Genomic DNA, 20,593 nt, shown 5'->3' on the forward strand with positions numbered 1-20,593 from the left:
CTCGCGGATTTTTCGTATTTTCGGGGAATCCGCAATCCGCGAACTCTCGCGGATGCGGCGAGAATACGCTAAATCCGCGCGAAGCGGATTTTTTGTTTGTGTTCGCACTGCTCGCGCTGCTCGCGGTCCGCGGCGCGGGCAGGAACAATCTCGCACTAGCGAAAGTACAAAAATTACTTAGTAAAGGAAGTGGCCCAGTCTCCAACTTCCTGTTCCTGTCCAGCAAGCTCCTCCCATAGGGGTGGGGTGAAGGAAGTGCCCCAGTCTCCAACTTCCTGTTCCTGTCCAGCAAGCTCCTCCATTTCCTGGCCACTTTTCGATCATTCTTGACTGGGAAGGATTACTTTTTGTGGTTGCTGCTGGATATTTGGATTTGAGGCTTTTTGGATTAATTTTGGATTCGAATTTTGATTTCACAAAGAAGTAAGTTGATGTTGTTTGTTTGTGGTGATTTTTGTGTGTGTTTTTTTTTTCGACTTTTTGGGGGGAAAATCTGCAAGTTCGCGAGCTGAGGATGTTTTTGCTTGTGTTCGCACTGCTCGTGTCCCGCGCAGCAACAATCTCGCACTCGCGAAATTGTAAAAATTACAATTCTGCTGCACATGAATTGAAAACCACCAGGCTTATTTATGGGTGCATGGATGATACAACTGTTTTGTTAAAATTATTTTTGTTAACATGATTCTGTGCTCTGATGTCATCCATTATGCCCAGGGGGGCCCAGAATCGGTCTGTTCGCGGATTTTGTGGGTTTTTGCCACGTTCGCGCCGTGAAGCAACAATCTCGCACTCGCGAAATTGTAAAAAATGCAATTTTGCACCGGAAAACCACCAGCAGGCAGCATAAGCCTTCTGAAAATGGATGGATGGCATTGGATTGTGGTGATTTGATTTGTGTTGTGTGTTTTCACTTTTTGGAGTAGGGGTTGGGTGCTGGCTATGTTGGTGGTGGCCATTTTGAGGCATGGTCCTGGCCATGTGGATGGGGGGGTCAAGCGGCCATTTTGAAGGCAGGCAGTGAGCTATGAGACATAGGCCTACACCCATTGTGCCTTGCTTTCACCCATGGTGCCCAGGCGGAGTCAGGGGTACATGAAAGCACAACCCTCTGTGTGTGTGCTCTCTTGGATCATTGTTAAATTCCTGTTTCCCAAAAATGTAGCAAATCCTAATTATGAAAATTCCATATTGTGTGGTGTGCACGTGTGTATTCATAAATGCCTACTTGCTAACTGTTTATTCAAGCGCTAGATATGCAACATTTATATTTACTGATGTTCCTCTGTCTTCATTTGCGTTTAGGTGCACAAAACTACGCATCATCGTTGAGCATCAGTGCCAGGAAGAAGTGCTGCTGCGGCCTGTTGTTAAGACATCTGAAGAAGATGGCTCCAAAAAGAGGTGCCCGTAGGTCCTCTTCCAAGAAAGATGTCTCTACTAAGGAGAAGAAGAAGCAAGTGGCACCACTTACCAAGGCGACTGGTTGCTCAACCAAGACATTTTTTGGGCAACAACAACCAAAAAAACAAAGGCCCACCATGAGTGCTGCACAGGTAGCCTGTTTAGTTGTTGAATCACCAACGACCAGTGATGTTGGATCATCGCAAGAAAGTAGCAGCACGCCATCAACACAGGTTTTAACTCATCTCACAAGTACTATTCAACAACCAAAGCCGCAACAACAACTGCATGGGCTACTAGTACAAGCAGAAGTACATGCGCAAGGAGCTGTCCGAGAAGGAGCTGTCCGAGAAGGAGCTGTCCGAGAAGGAGAAGGCCGAGAAGGAGAAGGCCGAGAAGGAGAAGGCCGAGAAGGAGAAGGCCGAGAAGGAGAAGGCCGAGAAAGAGAAGACCGAGAAGGAGAAGGCCGAGAAGGAGAAGGCCGAGAAGGAGAAGGCCGAGAAGGAGAAGGCCGAGAAGGAGAAGGCCGAGAAGGAGAAGGCCGAGAAGGAGAAGGCCGAGAAGGAGAAGGCCGAGAAGGAGAAGGCCGAGAAGGAGAAGGCCGAGAAGGAGAGGTCCATGGAGACTTGCAAGTAGAGGTCAGTGAAGATGGCCATGGAGCGGTGCAAGTTCCCACAATGGTTGTTCTTCCAGAAGTAGGGGCACAGGAGGAAATTGACTTTGGAGCCGGGGTATCATGTCAGGAAGACGAAGCCACTCCTCCTGATGATTCATTTTCTACCAGCTCCCCAGCAAGGAAAAGATCAAGGAGGATGTGTAGAAGTTCCTCTTCAAGCCCCGCTCCATCAGACGATGATCTGGATCTGGATTGGCAACCATCTCCGATGTCTGAGAGGGAGGCACACCATGAGCTGCGAAAGGTATCAAATGTTAAAAGGAAGGGCCCCGGAAAGCTTATACTTATGGATCCGAACGTCGGACTTGATGAAGTGGTGCATTCTGATGTTGTTGAAGAGGATGACAGCAATGACCTAGTCATCACACATGTCAGTCCAGCCACACCGGCCATGCAGCAGACAGACATTTACACCCTATCCCGACGTCATGCTGAGCGTGACCCTGGCGACGTGCCACTGGTAGCACCACCAACGCAGTCAAGTAGTACCACAAGTTCAACAAAACCTACAGCTCCCATATTTTCTCCCCGGAGGGGGACTCCATCCCGCTCGACTCCCTCAAGTAAGGTTGCTGCAATAATTGCACAACCCAGTAGATGTCTGCAAGGCTCATCCACCACTGCTTCATCTGGCATTGGCACCAGTATCACCTCGTGCGGCAAAACCAGAAGTTTCCAGTCCCCAGTTTGGAACTTTTTTAGTGTCCACGAAAAATATGATAACATAGCCGTTTGTTGCATTTGTAAGACTAGAGTTAGCCGTGGTAAGACTGGTACCAACTATGGAACCGGAGGCCAGATAGGTCATCTTGAAAGAAAGCACGCTGTCGAATGGTTTCCGCACCTAGCAAAAGTCAAGGGAAAGCGATCCCAAAGGGCAAGTGGCCAAAATATACCCATAGTAGGTGTTTCATCTGAAGATGATGGGGAGGTAGAAGAAGCGTCAGACATGTGTCCGGTTGCACCCAGTACCCCTTGCAGCATCACACCCTCCGTAACACATAGCAGGCACACTGAGAGTCTGGGAGACACACCAATGCGGAAAATGTCAACACTGATCAGAAGTGGGTCGAAGAAGGCATCCGCATCATCCCGTAAATTTGTCCAGCGCACCATTTCAGGCATGTTCTCCTCAGATGCGCAATTTCAACGCAACCACCCAACTGTACGCCTCTATAACACTAAGCTGGCAAAAATGCTAGCGGTGGACCTTCTCCCTTTTTCGTTTGTCGAATGTGTGGGTTTCCTTGAACTCGTGGCAACATTGGCCCCTAAATGGAAGGTTCCTAGCCGGTACTATTTTGCCAGGGTTGCTGTTCCAGCACTACACAAAGAGGTGCTTGAGTTGGTGGGGGCAGCTTTGCAGAAGAGTGCTGTTCACACTATACACCTGACAACAGACATGTGGACCAGTTGCGCAGCCACTGATTACATGTGCATCACTGCACACTGGGTCTCTTTTTCAGGGGTTATTAAACAGATAAATGCAGGTGGTGATTTGGTCGAGATTTTTAAGGGTGCTCGTAAACATGCAACATTAGCCATGTTTGGCATGGAGAAAAGTCATACTGCAGTCAACATTTTGGCTGACTTTAACAAAAAGGTCTTGAAATGGCTGCGCCCAAGAAATTGCAAGGTTGGTTATGTTTCTACAGATAATGGCAGGAATGTAGTTAAGGCCATGGAGGACGGTTTCTATATCAGAGTGCCGTGTTTGGCGCACTGTATCAACCTTGTTGTGCAAAATTTTTTGAAAAAAGAACTTGCAGTCGACAAAACACTGACCATCTGCAGAAGAATATGCACACATTTCAACCATTCTTTTAAGGCCCGGAAGGAGCTGAGGCGCAAGCAAAATGAACGTAGAATGCCAGTGAAAGCACTTATCCAGGAGGTAGCAACACGTTGGAACTCAACCTTCTACATGCTTGAGCGTCTGCATGAGCTGTTTCCAGTAGTCAATGAGTATTTCTACAACCTGGGTGGTGATACGACAGGAATGATGCTAGCGGTGGAGCAATGGCAGCTAGTTAAAAGCCTGACAGACATGCTTCGGCCTTTTGAGGTCTTCACGCGTGACGTGAGCAGGGAGGACTGTTCTTTGAGCAAAGCTATCCCACTGTTGCTGAAGCTCGAGCACCAAGTCAAGGTGGTGTCTTCACAATTAAAGGACGTTGGAAAGAACGAAGCACATGAGTTGGCGCAGAGATTATTACAACGCCTAGTTAGCAATGAACGGCTTGTAAATATCAAGAAACAACAGCACTACATTTGTGCTACTATTCTGGATCCACGTTACAAAAAGCCATTGTTTGGCAAAGTAATAATTCCTTTTGAAACATCGGATGTTACAGAGTACAAAGGTTGGCTAGCTCAGTCAGCCATTCGTTTTGAAATAGAACGGAAGGAAACTGTAGGAGAAGACAGTACTACTAGTCAATCAGCAGGCGATCAGGCGTCCCAAAAAAGCACTTCACCATCTGTGCCTGTGGCAGAAGTGAGTGACTTTCCCTCTGAGCCGTTAACCACACCAGCAACCGTATCATCTGCACCAGGCACATGCGATATGTCTGAAGCGAGTTGGCTAACTCAGCTAGGGTTTCCTGGTCCTAGAAAGGACACAGAAGTGCAAAGTACAGGAATCCGGGAGGACATTCTTTCAATGGTGCAGGCCTATCTGGATGACTCAACAGAGGTCAATATTACTGAGGACCCATTGGCGTATTGGCATGGGAAAAGAAAAATATGGCGAGAGCTCACCAACCTGGCTATCAATTACTTGTCTTGCCCACTCGCAAGCGTGTCTTCAGAACGTGTTTTTAGTTCTGCTGGTGGCATTGTGACTTCCAAAAGGTCCCGCCTCTTGCCCGCAAATGTGGAGCGGCTCACCTTGATAAAGATGAACCAGCACTTCATACCACCAGATTACAGAGTACGAGAATGCACGCAGGAAGAAGAGGACACCGCCCTACCCGAGGAAAGTTCTCCTCAGTTACCAGAAGTAACCCCGACTGATGAGTTAGCAGAGTATGAGGACGAGTTCTGCTTCCCTGACAGCGAGTTCTGAAAATGACTCAATCAATCATTCATTAATTGTAAATAGTCCTCCTTATTCACTTTTATTCCTGTATGTCTGTCTTTCTTTAGCAAGTGCTTCATCACATTCCCAACAAAACTGTAATCACCCAATCAAACAACAAGCACATCAGCAGAACTGTCTTGATTTTGATGCAGCAGCATTCCACCGGTTCACAACAGTTAGTTGACAAGAACTCAGTCCTGGTCGTCTATCCTGAGTCCTCCTCCTCCAGACTCACCCTATCCATTACCCATAATGCTGATGCCTGGATTCTGCACAATGAAGAAATGAAGAAATGAAGGAGCCAGCCCTCAAACACAAATTACAGGTAAGATAAGCTTTTGGATGGGAGGTAGTATAATGGAGTATTCGGAGAGGCGAGAGAGTGACAGTGGTACTAGCAGCAAAGTCCTAGGGCTCTTGAATTAACAAAGTCTGTGACAGGCATTTACTTAGGAAAAAATGTGGCCTATTGCACGTGAACGTGTAGGCGTTCTATTGCTCGCTTGCCTGTCTCAGGGGTGCTGTCTCTGGGGTTTCTAGGTTTTAGGGTTGTGTCAGCACCGCTACCACATTTCTAATGTTGATTGCTTTTGATTTGCAGAAAATCCACGCCGGGAAACTCCAGTTGTGGCCCTGCTGCAGAACGCGTTAGGACTCTGTGAATTCCAGGTGGAGCCAGCCCTCAAACACAAATTACAGGTAAGATAAGCTTTTGGATGGGAGGTAGTATAATGGAGTATTCGGAGAGGCGAGAGAGTGACAGTGGTACTAGCAGCAAAGTCCTAGGGCTCTTGAATTAACAAAGTCTGTGACAGGCATTTACTTAGGAAAAAATGTGGCCTATTGCACGTGAACCAACACGATGACAGTGTTCTGTTAAATGAAATTACTGCAAAACCACCACCCACCCAGCTCAAAAGTAGTAAAAAAACAGGTATGCTCAGATAAAGTTTGAAAAAGTATATTTATATCCCTAACAAAATAATCTCCCGCAAGACCCTCCCTAACCCCAACAAATAGTCCTCAAAAGTCCCCAAAAAACCCAACTCCCAATTCCCACCCCCCAACAGTCTCAAAAAAAGGGGCAAGGGACACTCTATGGATGCAAGCTGGTAAGTTTGGCCTCCAGGGCATCATGCTTTAGGGCCAGGGCATCATATTTTTCCTGGAGGATGGCTTGCTCTAGGCGGAGGCCCTCCACCACATTTTGAAATTTGTGCCATTTCTGGACCTCCGCCTCTAGGTCTGACACTCTGCGGAGTGCACGGCGCAAGCGTCCTTTGACAGTGCTGCGAGGTGCAGCTTTTGCTGCGCGGCGGTGGCGTCTTCCGGCACGGCTCCGGTTCGCTGGAGCACTGTGCTTACCGGCAGAACGTGGGGTAACAGAGGAGGATGTAGACGATGTTAAGTTGGATGCACTGGAGTGCGTGTCATCCCCCTCGAGGTCCACCAGTCGCCGATACTCCGCAACAGTTGCTTCCAGCCTCCGTTGCCGGGCCAGTACAGCCAGCATACTCCTCGTTGGTTTGGAGGTTTTAGTATTGCCAACTATATGAAGAAAGAAAGACATAATCTGTAAGCAATGCTCTTTAGGAATATGATTAACACAAAATGATTCAGCAGGAAGTTGTGTCACAGTACAACTAGCAACTAGCCAGGGCAGTACAAAACTATTCAGGCCAGTATCATGGGCGTCCGCAGGGAGGGGCGCTTGAATCACCATTTCCCTTCCCACAACTCTCTTGTATCCTTGGTTTGGTGCTCTTTCATATGAAAGAGATCTGGCAGAAGTGAGTGATTTTTCCTCTGAGCCGTTAACCACACCAGCAACCGTATCATCTGCACCAGGCCCAGGCGATATGTCTGTTTCCCTCCCTCTCTCTCTCTCTCTCTCTCTCTCTCTCTCTCTCTCTCTCTCTGTCTCACTCTTTCTGTCTCCCTTTGTCTCCCTCTACCTCGCTGTCTCTCTCTCTCTGTCTCCCTCCCTCACCCTCCCTCTGGCTCCCTCCCTCTCTATCTCTCCTTCTGTCTTCCTCTCTCTCTGTCTCTGCCTCTATCTGTCTTTCGGTCCCAGCCTGCTGTAATTACCATATTGTAATTTGTCACTGGGCCACCACTGGATACACATCATATCCTATCTAAGAGTCAGATAGTACCATGATCCAGCTTACCTGTACTCGCCACCGCCACTGTCTCCTGCCTCACAGTCTGTACTTGTTCTTGGTGCGACTCCTCCCCAGATTGACCCTCGGACTCCGAGTCAATGATGACAACATCCGAGCTGGCCCCGCCACCAGATGTTCCACCTACAAAATAGATTTAAGAATGTTAGATTACACCACTCCACTAGTATTTGGACTATGAATGAAAAAATGTGAAAACAACTGAAAAAGTAATTGACTGTCTACTGTAGTCTAAAGTAAATGTCCCTCCTTCCAGGGAAAGCTGTTGTCTTGCTTAATTTTTTTGTCACAATTGTTGAATGCTTGCTTAATTTTTTAACACACATTATTTTTCTCTGAACAGACAGAAACTGGACTTCTAATGACAAGAGAGGAACATCAACTTGAAACCAGGTGAAAGCTCGGCTCGACCACAAGAAATGTGTACCATTCCAGAACTCATCAAATCAGCACCAAGCACTTTTCCATTTCCAACTAACTTTATTTTAATATATGTGTTTACTTAAACTTTTAATAAAGCTTTTAAACTTGAATTGACTCTGTAGTTTTTCCTCTAGAGAGTCCGGACTAGAGTGACTGAGCGAAAAGTTTTGCAATTTTTGGAAGGAGGAATCTGTGCTGCTGACACTACCAGGTTTATTTATACAGTGTGCCAAACACGCCCCTCTGAAATATTATTACTCTGGTCTTTGGTGTCCATAGTTCGGTTTGTGGAGAATTGTCCCTGCAACAGTAGGAATATTGATTTTGCTCCTATCTAAACACTATTTCAAAACAATTAAATTAGGAATGCTTGGACAACAATAGGTCCTCTATATTTAAAAGAAAACTTACTGGGGCCAGCAAAGGAGCACTCGCCGCCCTGGCCTGCATCCTCCTCCTTTGGAGCCACTGCTGCAGCAGATTTGCCCCTGGGCGGACCTAACGTACAACATGAAAGAAATAACAGAAAACATTGATGATTGCTGCTTGCCGATGTCCTTGTCAACCAAATCAAACATTTAGAAAGAACAAGAACCTACTATTTCATCCAAAAAGAGGGCTACAAAGGAAGGACTGCACCTGAGCCTCTACTCTAGGGGCAGATTTACAAGCCCCTTGCAGCTCTTCTGCTCCATTCTTGCGTCAATTTTGTGACGCAGCGCCACAAGAGAGGCGCCATGGTGTGGCGTATATTAACACCCACCCCCCACTCCCCCCCTGCGTGGGAACGCACCCATTGAGGCGCAGGCCCAGGCATTCACGTGGCGCATCTCCTTAGATGCATCACGTTGTGCATGACTCGCAGGGATGCGCCACGTTTACGTCGCTGTGCATCAGGTAAGGCAGTGTAAACGTGGAACAAGGGGCTTGTAAATCTGCCCCTTTGTGTCTAGCATTACGCAGTTCTGTAACATACACTCATACTCAGCCCAATTAAATGAACACAAAATAGATAACAAATAAGCAGTGGCACCGGCACAGAGAAGGAGAACAATGCACATGAAATGCACAGAAGATTTTGAAATATTAATGAAAAAATTGCTACTACTACTCACCAAGACCGGGGACCTCCACTCCCAGCACGTCTAGCAGGTCACGCTCTCGGTCAAGGATGTCGGTCCAGCGGTGGGTGACCTGATTGTAGGTGCGCTGGACCCCCGTGATCTTAAAAAGGGCCCGGCACACCTGCGCCCACCGCTTCCGTCGCTCCTGGCCGTTGGTGTAACCAGCAGCAATCCTGCCGCCTGCCGCGATGGTCCTGGGGAGACGGCGCTGCACGTAAAAAACAAGTGCGCCCACCTCCTCAGGGCTGAAAATCTCCCGAGGCACCACCATTTCCGCCCTCAATCGACCACACGGGAGCCGGGCACGGGCTGCGGTGCCCGTCTTGGGCAGCTTCACAGCTGTCTTGACCATGTTCTTGTTCTGGGCGGGTGTGAGCAGTAAAGAAGAGACAAAATGAAAAAAAATAAGAGTAGGGAAGAAGGAAAGTAAAAGTTTAAAAAAGTAGTTCAAAAGTAAACAAAAATAGCCTAAAACACAAAAATATAGATCTAGAAAAATACAGGGATAGAAAATAAGTTAAATAGATCAAAAAAATAGTAAAACAAGCAAAGGATGGCAGAGATATAGAGAGGATAGAAACACCATACCCAGACACATAGGAATGAATGAAAAACAAGATGGCGGCCCGATCACGCGCGAGTAAGTAAGTTCGCACGCGATTTCTCTCGCGAACTCGTGCGAACTTGTATTCGCAAGGCGCGAGTCGGGCGAGATTACACTTAGCGGGCGGAAACGGAAATACGTCACGCAAACAAAATGGCGGCGCCCATACTCAACCTTGAGGTAACTCGCACGAGTTCGCGGCTTCCACGGGCGAGTTCGCACTACGACGCGCCCCGCGAATAGGGCGAAATTACCGAAAAACGAGTTTTGCAAAAGCAAAACGAACGAGCAGGTGCAAAAGTTCGAGCTATTCATTTGTAACCATTTACCTGTAGTGCTTCCTGAAGGGGCCCTCCAGAATCCGGTTGCCAACTTGCAACTATTGTGTGACCCTGCTCTATCAGTCACAGAATAGTTACAAGTATGCCATTGCATCCTGTTAAAAAAAATTATTTACTTTGCATTTGCAACAAAAAGGAAAGGGAGCAGACAAGCAGGTGCCAGCCTTCATTAATGTCAGTTGGGGCAGGGCAGGTGTTGTTGTTTGCAAAACTTAAGGGACTTAGCAGGTGTTTGTTCACTCAGTGGTCAATCAGAGGGTGTTGTGATGACACTGAGGGTGGCATGGGTGTGCCAGCCAGAGAGTGGCATGGGTGAACCAGAGTGCCAGTGTTGACAGAGGATGGCAGTGCTTTGCTTTGCCCCAATAATGTACACTGGTGAACTAGAGGGTGATGTGATGACACAGAGGGTGACATGGGTGAGCCAGAGGGTGGCATGGGTGACCAAAGAGAGTGCCAGTGGTGACAGAGAGTGGCAGTGATGAAGAAAGCTTAGCAAACAGACTGGGCACGTACAAACAACAAGTTCGCTAAACTGGCGACCCGACAAGTAAGTTCGCAATTTGCGAAATAGTACAAAACCCTCGCGAACTTGCAGAAACCCGTGCGAACACACACACCCCCAAAAAATCCGCTAATCCGCGAGAATTCGCGGATTTCGCGTATTTTCGCAATCCGCGAATACGCAAATCCGCAAATTCGCGGATCGCGAATCCGCAAAATCCGCCCATGCTTAGTGTATACGTATTATTTCCTTACGAATTTTCTTGTACATACTCTCTACACTACCTTGTGTCTTGTGTTTTCCCTCGGCTATATTGTCACTCCACCTGGTCAGGGCTTTCATCTCTTCTTGATCTTTATCTGGATAATCTTGCTCTCTTATTAAACAATTAATCAAGAACTTTAAAATCATAAGTTGAACCTCGGCTTTCCTCTGTGACATAGCTTCGTGAATACTTCCTGGATTCTCTCCTGTACGGATAAAACGATATATTCTGTTTAGATGTTCCTTCATATCGGGCAGGGTGATCAAAAAGCTGGCCACCCGTCTTAAACGTACTGAATATAAGATCATGTGATCTTCGCCTGGGACTGGATCATATATACAGTCAGTAAGAAATTGCTTGAGATCTGTGTATGTCGCCACTTTTGGCGTACGCTGTAACGCTACATCATGCAGCGTCAGTCGTTTTGCTTGGGGCGGGGTGCTGGGAGCACTTCCCCCCGCTGCTCCTAAACTAGAATCGTCGGTGAATACTGTACGTGCTGGTAACGTGACTGGCAAAACGGGTACATTTACTGTGGGCTGGTCCGGGGGTACTGTAACATTAACTGGACCCACGGAACCAGTGGCTGGAGGAACAGGGATTACATTATTAACGGGAGGCTGTGGGTGAGCAGGCGGAATAGGATTTGCATATTCTGGAACTGTGTCGTCCAAGTAGGACGAAAGAAAAATTTCAGCTGCGGTCGGTTTATGACGTAGCTTAATCGGGACCAATGGTGCCGGTAAATTACAGGGTGCTTCCGGGGTTGCTTTCGGCAAGCCCTCGGCAAGAAGAGGATACATACCTTTAATAAGGGCATTTCTCTGTCTGTCTGACTGTTCTGCTCTAACTCGTTCACCTTCTTCTAGTAATTCCCTTTCTTGGGCTTTTTCTGAGGATTCCCTACTTAATTCTGTTCTTCTGAATTCTTTTTCGGTTCTTTTATGAGATTCTTTGCGCCATAACTCGATGGCATCTTTTTGGGACTGTCTGGCTTTCTTTTTCCATAATGCTTCTTCTACTCGCATGATGCACTCGGCATCCCATGTACCTGATACAGGCCATCTATATTTCTCTTCAAGATCTTTAGTATAGTCCGCCCATAAGTCTAGATATAATATGGCATCTAAGCCATGCTTGTGATACATAAAATGTCCGGGACTGTCCCTAGGGGGGACAGGAACTGCTTCTTCGAGTAACCCTTTTCTGGTTTTTATCTGACGTAATTTCGAGAACAGAGGCATTTCGGACCTTTACTTACGAACACAATACACAATAATCACAGAAATGGCAAACAAATCACTCATACCACGACATAAAAATACATAAATAACAGTTCGAACAGAATACTACCTGATACACTGAAAACAGAACACATGAATTTCTCGAGAACGGACTTACTAGAATTACTGGATGCACTGCTAAAACAGTACAGAACATACCGGTCCCATAAAGAGACACGTCATACCGTATCCACCTAGGTGAATACTTCGGACTGGATCTGCGTACCCAAACCCAACGGACCAGGAACAAACTAATGATCCTGTCTAGATACTTCCCCTGCAACGGTACTCACCGGGAAGCAGAAACTGGAAGGCCTCGGACTGGACTGGACTGCTACGACGTCGGACTACGAACTTCGGACTTCAGAAACAGGTGGGCCTCCGGATACTTCGGACCTTGTTCTCTCGGCTTGGGCTCTGGTCGGGACGAACCGCATTCCACACCGCTTCGTCTGGATGCCGGACCGCAGTCTCCGTCTCCTCCGTGGGCCTGAGGGAGACTTGAAGCAGAAATAGCTGCACGTGCACGGTATTGTTCCGTCACGGCTGCAGAGGGTCAGGGGGCCTGCGTTACATCTCCAGCGCGTGGGGAAGGGGCTCGTCCCTATTCGGGCGCCATTATGTGGTAAATAAATAATTAAATACCGGTACTATTTTTGAATGCATTAACAATAACAGATAGCTCAATAAATAAGAGGCAGGATCCGATGTATCCGAGTCGAAAGGGTTTTATTCAGGCAAAAGGGAAGGGACTGGATCGGGACAGCCTGAAATAAAATGGAGAGGCAGCTGCACACGTTTTCATCACAATTCAACATATATATAGTAAGACATTTCAATTACAATGCATACAGTAGGCGTAACTAGTGACAAGCGTAAGATAAGAACACATGGGCGTGAAAAGAAGGCGTGCACAGGGCGTGTACGTAGACATGTGATGAGAACGTCACAGAAGTGTCATGAATGGGCGGAAACAGGGAGGGGGCTACCTGAGCAGCTGGGACCTTTAACCTAGTGGTGTGCGCAAACGGGCAATGACGTGTTACCGGGGAGAACTGGGGGCTATGACTTCTACACTAGAAGAGGAGACTAAAGTCTGCGGTGTCAGGACGACATGTACCTATATCATATCTGGTATCTGGTGTTTGGAGTACATGTTGATAGAATCTAAAAGTTATCAGGACAAAGGCTACTTGACACTAAGGCTGGTGCATGCATATATTCTACATGTATTGCGTGTGCTATGAATCTTCTATGAATATTAATACAGTAACTCTCTTACATGGAGACAGAAAGACTAGACTATAGCTGAAACTGTTCATGCGGTTCAGTAGCTTAGGAATGCGAAGAAGGAAAGCTGGACTGATAACTAGAAGCATAACATATTCTTGGCAGACAGGCAGGCAGAGCCAGGCCGGGCACCGCGCTGCTTGGCAGGAAGTAAGTGAAGGGTCAGGGATGCAGGTGGGGGCTGCATCGCTCCTCGGAGTGGGTTCAGGAGACTGAAGCTTGAATCTGGTGTCCGGGCCCTTTTGAGGCCTAGAAACGGGGACAATGCGGTGAATTAACGTGCACACTGTAAAACGTGGCAACATAGGCCTAATACTCGTTGCTTTCACGAGAACTGGAAACTGGCATACTAGAGTTGGACACAACTATAATTGCGTCTTTAATCGATCATAGGGGGATATATGCATATCGATCATGCACATATAACATAGGATGGGGAACACGTAGGCACACATAACAAGGCAAAATTCAATTTTCCACAAAACCTCCCTCCACCCCCTGGGAAACCCTTGCTCTATCTATCTGGAAGTACCAGAAGATAGCACCCCTACTGAGTTCCTTTCCTGACTAATTGTTACTAATTGTTGCCTTTTCCCTGTGCGTGAGTGAAAAATAGAAAAGAAAAAAGAAAAAGAAAAAGAGAATACAGTAGAAAAAGAAATAAGTGGCTCTTCACAAAGATAAAGAGACCAGACATTGTTTTCCATAGTTTTATGTTAATCATTAGAATATTTACGGTTTTCCCTAATCCGATAGAAAGTCCCTTTAAGGCTAATCCTCTAATAGCAACCTCTCTTTCCCTTCACTAAGTTATACTTTACTGTTTTAACTGGAGGTTCCCTTGTTTTATCTTTATCTCTCCCCAAAGAGATTAACAGCTCATCTGCTGCCTGCACCGATCGTATATTGTGCATCGTATTATTGTGCATAACCTTTAAAGCCGCTGGGAAAACTAGCTGGGCTACCGCACCTAGGCTCCTAAAGGCATCTAACCTCCTCCCCAACTCCCACTGTTTGTCAAGCGTGGCTCTTGAGAGGTCTGATCTAATCTGGAAGTTAAATCCCTTCCCACTCTAAATATTTTAAATCACTCACCAATTTTGTGCACTGTGTTGTTGTGTATTCTGACCTGTACCCCGCCCCGTTCCACCGCGGCTGACGGTGCCGTTTGCGTAGAGGGCGAGGTGAGGCGCCATCTTTGGTTGGGCTGGACTGGAGCTAGCGGTCTAGTTCTTCTGGGAGGCAGGGCCTAAAACGATCCAGAGCCCAGGGCCCCTCGATAACTGAAGGTTGGTGGCAGCAACTTAGGTTCTTTATGGGAACCGAAGGACAGTAATTTCCAGCGATATACCACGCACAGTAACTTGATGATAGCGCAGACAGTACTGGCATGATTTAGATCTCAGCGGCTGTCTTTTATTTTTATCCTAAATATTTTAAATCACTCACCAATTTTGTGCACTGTGTTGTGTATTCTGACCTGTACCCCGCCCCGTTCCACCGCGGCTGACGGTGCCGTTTGCGTGGAGGGCGAGGCGAGGCGCCATCTTTGGTTGGGCTGGACCTGAGCTAGCGGTCTAGTTGTTCTGGGAGGCAGGGCTTAAAACTCAATGTGTATTCGGGAGCGCAGCGGACGAGCGCAGCGGGCGCGACGATGGCGCGCCGAAGGTGCGCCTAAGGTAAGCCCGTCTGCGCCCGTCCGCGGCGGATTGGGGCCGGGGGCCAAAACCTATGGACAAATTTACACTTATTCCTCTCACGACCTGGTTAAATTAAGACCGCTAGATAACCTCTGCCCGCCAATACCCCCTCACGTACTTAAGCGCACCGCCCTTCATGGTATCTCCAAGTTTAAGCATACAGCCGGTAATGTCATCTATTCTGGCTCACGCACTTGCCCTCAATCCTCTCTAGAACCACAGACCAAGCTTAACTGTATTTATCTGAATACGCGGTCTATGGTCAAACATCAAATGGACATCTTTCTAATGTTGCGATGTGAGAAACCCGACATCATGCTTCTCACTGAGACTTGGCTTAACTTGGACTCACTACCAGATATTTTGGCGGCTGTTCCATCGGATTACTATATTTTAAATGTTGATAGATCTTCAGATAAAAGAGGTGGTGGAGTAGCTGCCATTGTTCATAATACTCATAAGTTTTCCCTACTCCCGCCACTTGTCCTTACTGGTTCGGAGAACATTGTTTTTAAAATGGACACTGATAGTGGAACACTATTAATGGTCCTAATATATCGACCCCCTCAATCTACGTCTACTTTTGCTGCTTTATTGGCAGAACAATTGGCTTCCCTTGTAACTAATCATTCCAAAATTGTCTTAATGGGGGATTTAAATTTTTGGTTTGATGCTACTGAGTCGGATGCCCAGGCAGCAGAACTCAAGGACTTACTTTTAGACCTGAATTTAATACAACAGATCCATTCACCTACCCATGAAAAAGGGCATAGCCTAGACCAAATATGGTCTCAGAATATCCCCCTGTCCATCTCCTCTATAAAACCTTGTATTTGGTCTGATCATTTCCTCATATACTTTACACTTACCATCGAGAAAGGCAAAAAACAGTCATTTCAAACAGGTGGAAAAATTAGGAAATGGAAGGACATAGATACATCAGGTTTTTTGGACACCTTGGCCTCGTCCCTTCCTCTAATGACTAAAGACATCGATGCCACTGAAGAGGCTTTTTCAAGCTGGATACGCCAGGCAGCTGACGTCTATGCTCCTTGCATGAATTTTCCCCGCTCACGCCCTAACGATGCACACAAGTGGTTCACTCCACATTTGAAGATTTTAAAATTGGAAGTGCGTCAAAAAGAGAGGAAGTGGAGGACCGGGTACTTATTACAAGATAAAGTAAATTATTGTAAGGCCCGGAAAGTCTACCAAAAACTTATTTTAAAACAAAAAACGGACTATTTTTCTGCGAAAATTCTGAATTCACAAAATAAGATGAAAGACTTGTTTAACATTGTGAATGATCTTAGTAGTAGTGACAGAACTACTCCTCTGGTCACTCCTACACAGGATCTTTGTAACTCATTAAATGCTTTCTTTTTAAATAAAATCAGCACTATAAAACAGAGCATCTTAAATTCCCTGCCTCCCCCTCCTCTGGATGATGCTTATTATAATCCTTTTACTTTAGAAACCTTTCCCGCTATTGATGAAAAGATTTTGTCTGATCTTTTTGTAAGGGTTAAATCTGGATCACCTGATGATATCTGCCCTCCGCACATTCTGAGAGAGGTGGGGTTAGCTATCCCACAGGGCGTCCTTTCGTTGCTAAATGGCTCACTTTCACAGGGCAAAGTCCCTAGCTGCCTTAAGAAGGCCTTGCTTATTCCGTTGATCAAGAAAGCAGGAGCAGATCCGCTTGATCCGATAAATTACAGACCAATAGCTCTGTTACCCTATACATCTAAATTATTGGAAGCCTACGTCTCCGCAAATGTGTCTAAATTCATAGAAAAATCTGAATATCTTGAACCCAATCAGGCGGGTTTCCGTCCTTGTCATTCAACGGAAGCTGTGATTTTGGCGGTCCAAAATACTTTAAGGCGGAATGCTGATAAAGGTATCCACCAGGCCCTGGTACTTCTCGATCTCTCGGCAGCGTTCGACACGGTTGATTATTCCATTCTGATCAACCGTGTCGAACAAGCCGGCCTTATGGGCCTTGCTTTGAGCTGGATTAGTTCCTTTATCACAGGCCGCACGCAATCAGTAAGATTGGGCCCTTTCACAGCCCCCACTAGTCCCACCACATGTGGAGTGCCTCAAGGCTCATCTTTGTCACCTTTATTATTTAATTTGTATCTTCGCCCACTACTACACTACCTAAAGAATGCTAAAGTTACCATCTACAACTACGCGGACGATCTACAACTCATCTTTCCTCTTAACACCAAGGACTCTGTGGTAGAATTTCATAACATCATGACACACATTCAGAGATGGATGAGTCTTAATCATCTGAAACTTAACCCAGGCAAGACAGAATTGATCTTGCCTGGGAAAAGTGAATTAAGTTGGAGTCCATGCTTTTGGCCATCTAGCATGGGGGCTCCACCTCTGAGATCGTCCTCGGTTAAAAGCTTGGGAGTTACACTTAGTGAAGATCTTTCTTTGAAAAGACAAGTTGGTACTGTAGTGTCTGCCAGCTTCTTTCCACTTAAGAAAATAAGGAAAATAGCCCACTTTCTTACGCAGGCCGCTCTTACTCAGGTTACCATTGCCCTTGTCTTGTCCCGACTGGATTTCTCAAATAGTCTTTACTTGGGACTTCCAGCGGGCGTCCAAAAAAGACTCCAGTTGGTCCAGAATCAAGCTGCAAGACTTATTCTTGGACTAACAAAATGGCAATCCATAAGACCTGGTTTGAAACAACTGCACTGGTTGCCTGTAGCACAGCGAATTGCATTTAAAACTGGGTGTATTATTTTTAAAACTTTACAAGATACAGCCCCGAAGTTTATAAAAGACCTTGTTTCCAGATATAACCCATCACTAAATCTTCGCTCTGCTGCTCAAAAAGCCTTACTGGTTGTTCCATCCTTTAAAAAGAAAGGTCTTGGTGGCTGCTGCTTTGACCATCTTGCAGCCACCTTCTGGAACTCGCTTCCATTGCATTTGAAAACGAGTGGAGATCTTCTCAGCTTCAGACACTCTCTCAAAACTTGGCTGTTCATCCAGGCCTACTGTTGAGCTGTATTTTTACTCTTGTTTTGTGTTCCCTCCGATAGTGCCATGAAGCCCCTGGGCGTACGAGCGCTTAACAAATAAATATTAACATTAACATAACTTCTGTTTTAGGGCCAAACTCAAAATAGACTCTTTTAGGGTATACGTGTGGAAGTTCACAAGGAGTTTGGATACGTGGATATATGGAGACTTAAGTCTGGGCTAAAACAGGGCATTTCATTTCGTAATTATAAGCATCAACACCAGTCAAGGATAGATTTAGCGCTGGTCAGTCAGGAATTAGTTAAATATGTGTCTATTTTCTTCCTTTCCATCTATCTGATCATGCAGCTCTATGCTTGGAATTGATTGGCCTGTCAAAAAATACATCTAGAATATGGTTGTTTGACCGCTCCTTCCTTAATGCTCCAGAAGACATTTCCTTTTTAAAATCAGAAGCACAAAATTTCTTCCATAATAACATAGGGTCCGCTTCCCCAGGTTGTGTCTGGGATGCGTTTAAGGCATTTCTGCGAGGCCTAATCACCAACAAGGTCTCGTATAGAAGGAAGATCTATAGGGACACGGTCACCTCGCTGGAAGCCGATTTAGCTAGGGTGCAGGAGAATATCCAGTTACATCCCACAGCACCATCGGATATTTATGAAGATTGGCAAAATAAGCTAATCACATTAAAAGGGGAACTGGGCTCAACCTTAAATGCACGAGTTCTCCAGAGATGGGATGCCAGTAAAATGGCTCATTTTGAATACGGAGAAAGTGCAGGTAAGCTCCTGGCATGGAAGGTAAAGACAGATCGAGTCAGAAATAACATAGATCATATCAAAATTGAAGGAGTGGCCCACTCGCTAGATAGTGACATTAGAAATGCCTTTCGTGATTTTTTTAAGGACATCTATCATGAGGACAAAACTATAGAGGCGAGGCAAGTAGATGATTGGCTGATCGGAGTATCTCTCCCTTCTCTTTCATCTGACCAGAAAACTACCTTAGACAGACCCATTACGAAGGAAGAGGTCACTAGAGCTATCACAGATAGTAATAAGGGCAAGGCATCAGGTCCCGATGGCCTCCCTTCCGAGGTCTACCAGGCCCTCTCACCAACAATAGTCCCCTTCTAAACCCAGTTATTTAATCAGATATTCCGCGAGGGTTCATTTCCACCAGATTCATGGAATGATGCTTCAATTACTTTGATATTGAAGCCTGGTAAACCAGCTGATAGCTGTGGCTCGTATAGACCGATCTCCATTTTAAATGCAGATTATAAGCTTTTTACATCTGTCCTTGCCAGAAGACTTGGGGAGGTGCACCCTGTATTCTACATCAGGACCAACGAGGCTTTGTGAAGGGCCGCCAGCTCTTTGAGCTGACTAACGATCTACTGGGAGCTATAGATATGGCTACAGCGGACTCTCTGCCCCTAGCTGTGATCACGCTGGATGCCACTAAGGCCTTCGACAGGGTGAATTGGGCATTCCTGTCGGGGGTCTTGGGGAAGTTCAACATAGGGGAGAGTTTTCGCAGAGCAGTGAGTCTACTGTATAGGAACCCCACAGCCTCTTTACTGGTCAATGGGGAATTGTCAGCCCCTTTTAACATCACTCGGGGAACCAGGCAGGGCTGCCCCCTCTCCCCTCTCCTATTTGATTTATATATCGAACCCTTTGCCCAACGGCTGAGGGACGACGTCAACATCAAGCCTTTTATCTATGGGAGATGGGAGAGGAAAGTAGCCCTGTACGCTGATGACATTCTTGTCTTCTCTTCAGATCTGCGTACAGCACTTCCCGCGGTCATCGCACTGGCACAAAACTAGGGTGAGATATCTGGATATCAAATGAATGCATCCAAAACCGAGATGATGCTGTGGAATGACGCTGAGCCAGTGGCAGGGGCTCAGCTAAGTCAGTCCATGCGCTATCTGGGTCTTACTATCGTAAAAGACATAGATAAGATCGTACAGTTGAACTTTGACATTGTTGCGAGGGAGTGTAAAAGGCTTATGAGGTCTTGGTCATCGCTCCCCCTTTCCACCTTGGGTAGAGCTAACCTGGTTAAAATGTCTATTTTACCCAAAATCACCTTTCTGTTCAATACCGTCCCGTTATACTTTGAACCCTCCATTTTAACAAAACTTCAAGGCCATATTAGTTCTTTTATTTGGAATGACCATATACCACGGATAGCATGGAAAAAGATCAGGCGTCGCAGGGAAAAGGGGGGCCTGGCAGCACCTGACTTACAACTTTATGCCTGGGCTTTTCAATTTTCCCACGCCAGGATGTTGCTTAAAATGCCGACCAACGTAGGGGTAGGCATTATGTTTGCCGCACTACTTAGAGGGGAGGGAGCAGGCCAGCAAGGTTTTTTACTTAAATTTGGGGATCCTAAGTTTAAAAAAAAAGTTACATTGAAGATTTTGTTGGGATTTACAAGGACATGGGTTAAATTAAGAAGTGCCATTAAGGTGGGGTATTATTCAAGTAGGTCTCCACTGTGGGACTCCCCGGGTTGTCCGGCGTGGCTTCTTGATAGCTTGGCAACACCCTTGAGAGAGGCTGGTCTGGAGGTCTGGGGGGACCTTTACCTAGACGGGGTTTTGCTACCTTGGGACTACTTATCAGCTAGAGTGGGGTTGAGGCTATCTAGATTTAAATATCTACAGATAGTGAGCTGGACCCAT

General features: G+C 46.4%; 1 protein-coding gene and 1 long non-coding RNA gene across 2 annotated transcripts in view; both read left to right on the forward strand.

Moving 5' to 3' along the window:
* The window catches only part of LOC144768583 (sulfotransferase 1 family member D1-like), a 320,008-nt gene that overhangs the window by 140,625 nt on the left and 158,790 nt on the right, over positions 1 to 20,593 (forward strand). The window lies entirely within an intron of this gene.
* On the forward strand, positions 5,755 to 7,875 carry LOC144768584 (uncharacterized). The gene is made up of 2 exons (XR_013598581.1): positions 5,755 to 5,858; positions 7,686 to 7,875. It is a non-coding gene; the product is annotated as an uncharacterized LOC144768584 (long non-coding RNA).

Source organism: Lissotriton helveticus, chromosome 7 (genome assembly GCF_964261635.1).
Source record: "Lissotriton helveticus chromosome 7, aLisHel1.1, whole genome shotgun sequence".
NCBI classification, from domain to species: Eukaryota; Metazoa; Chordata; class Amphibia; order Caudata; family Salamandridae; genus Lissotriton; species Lissotriton helveticus.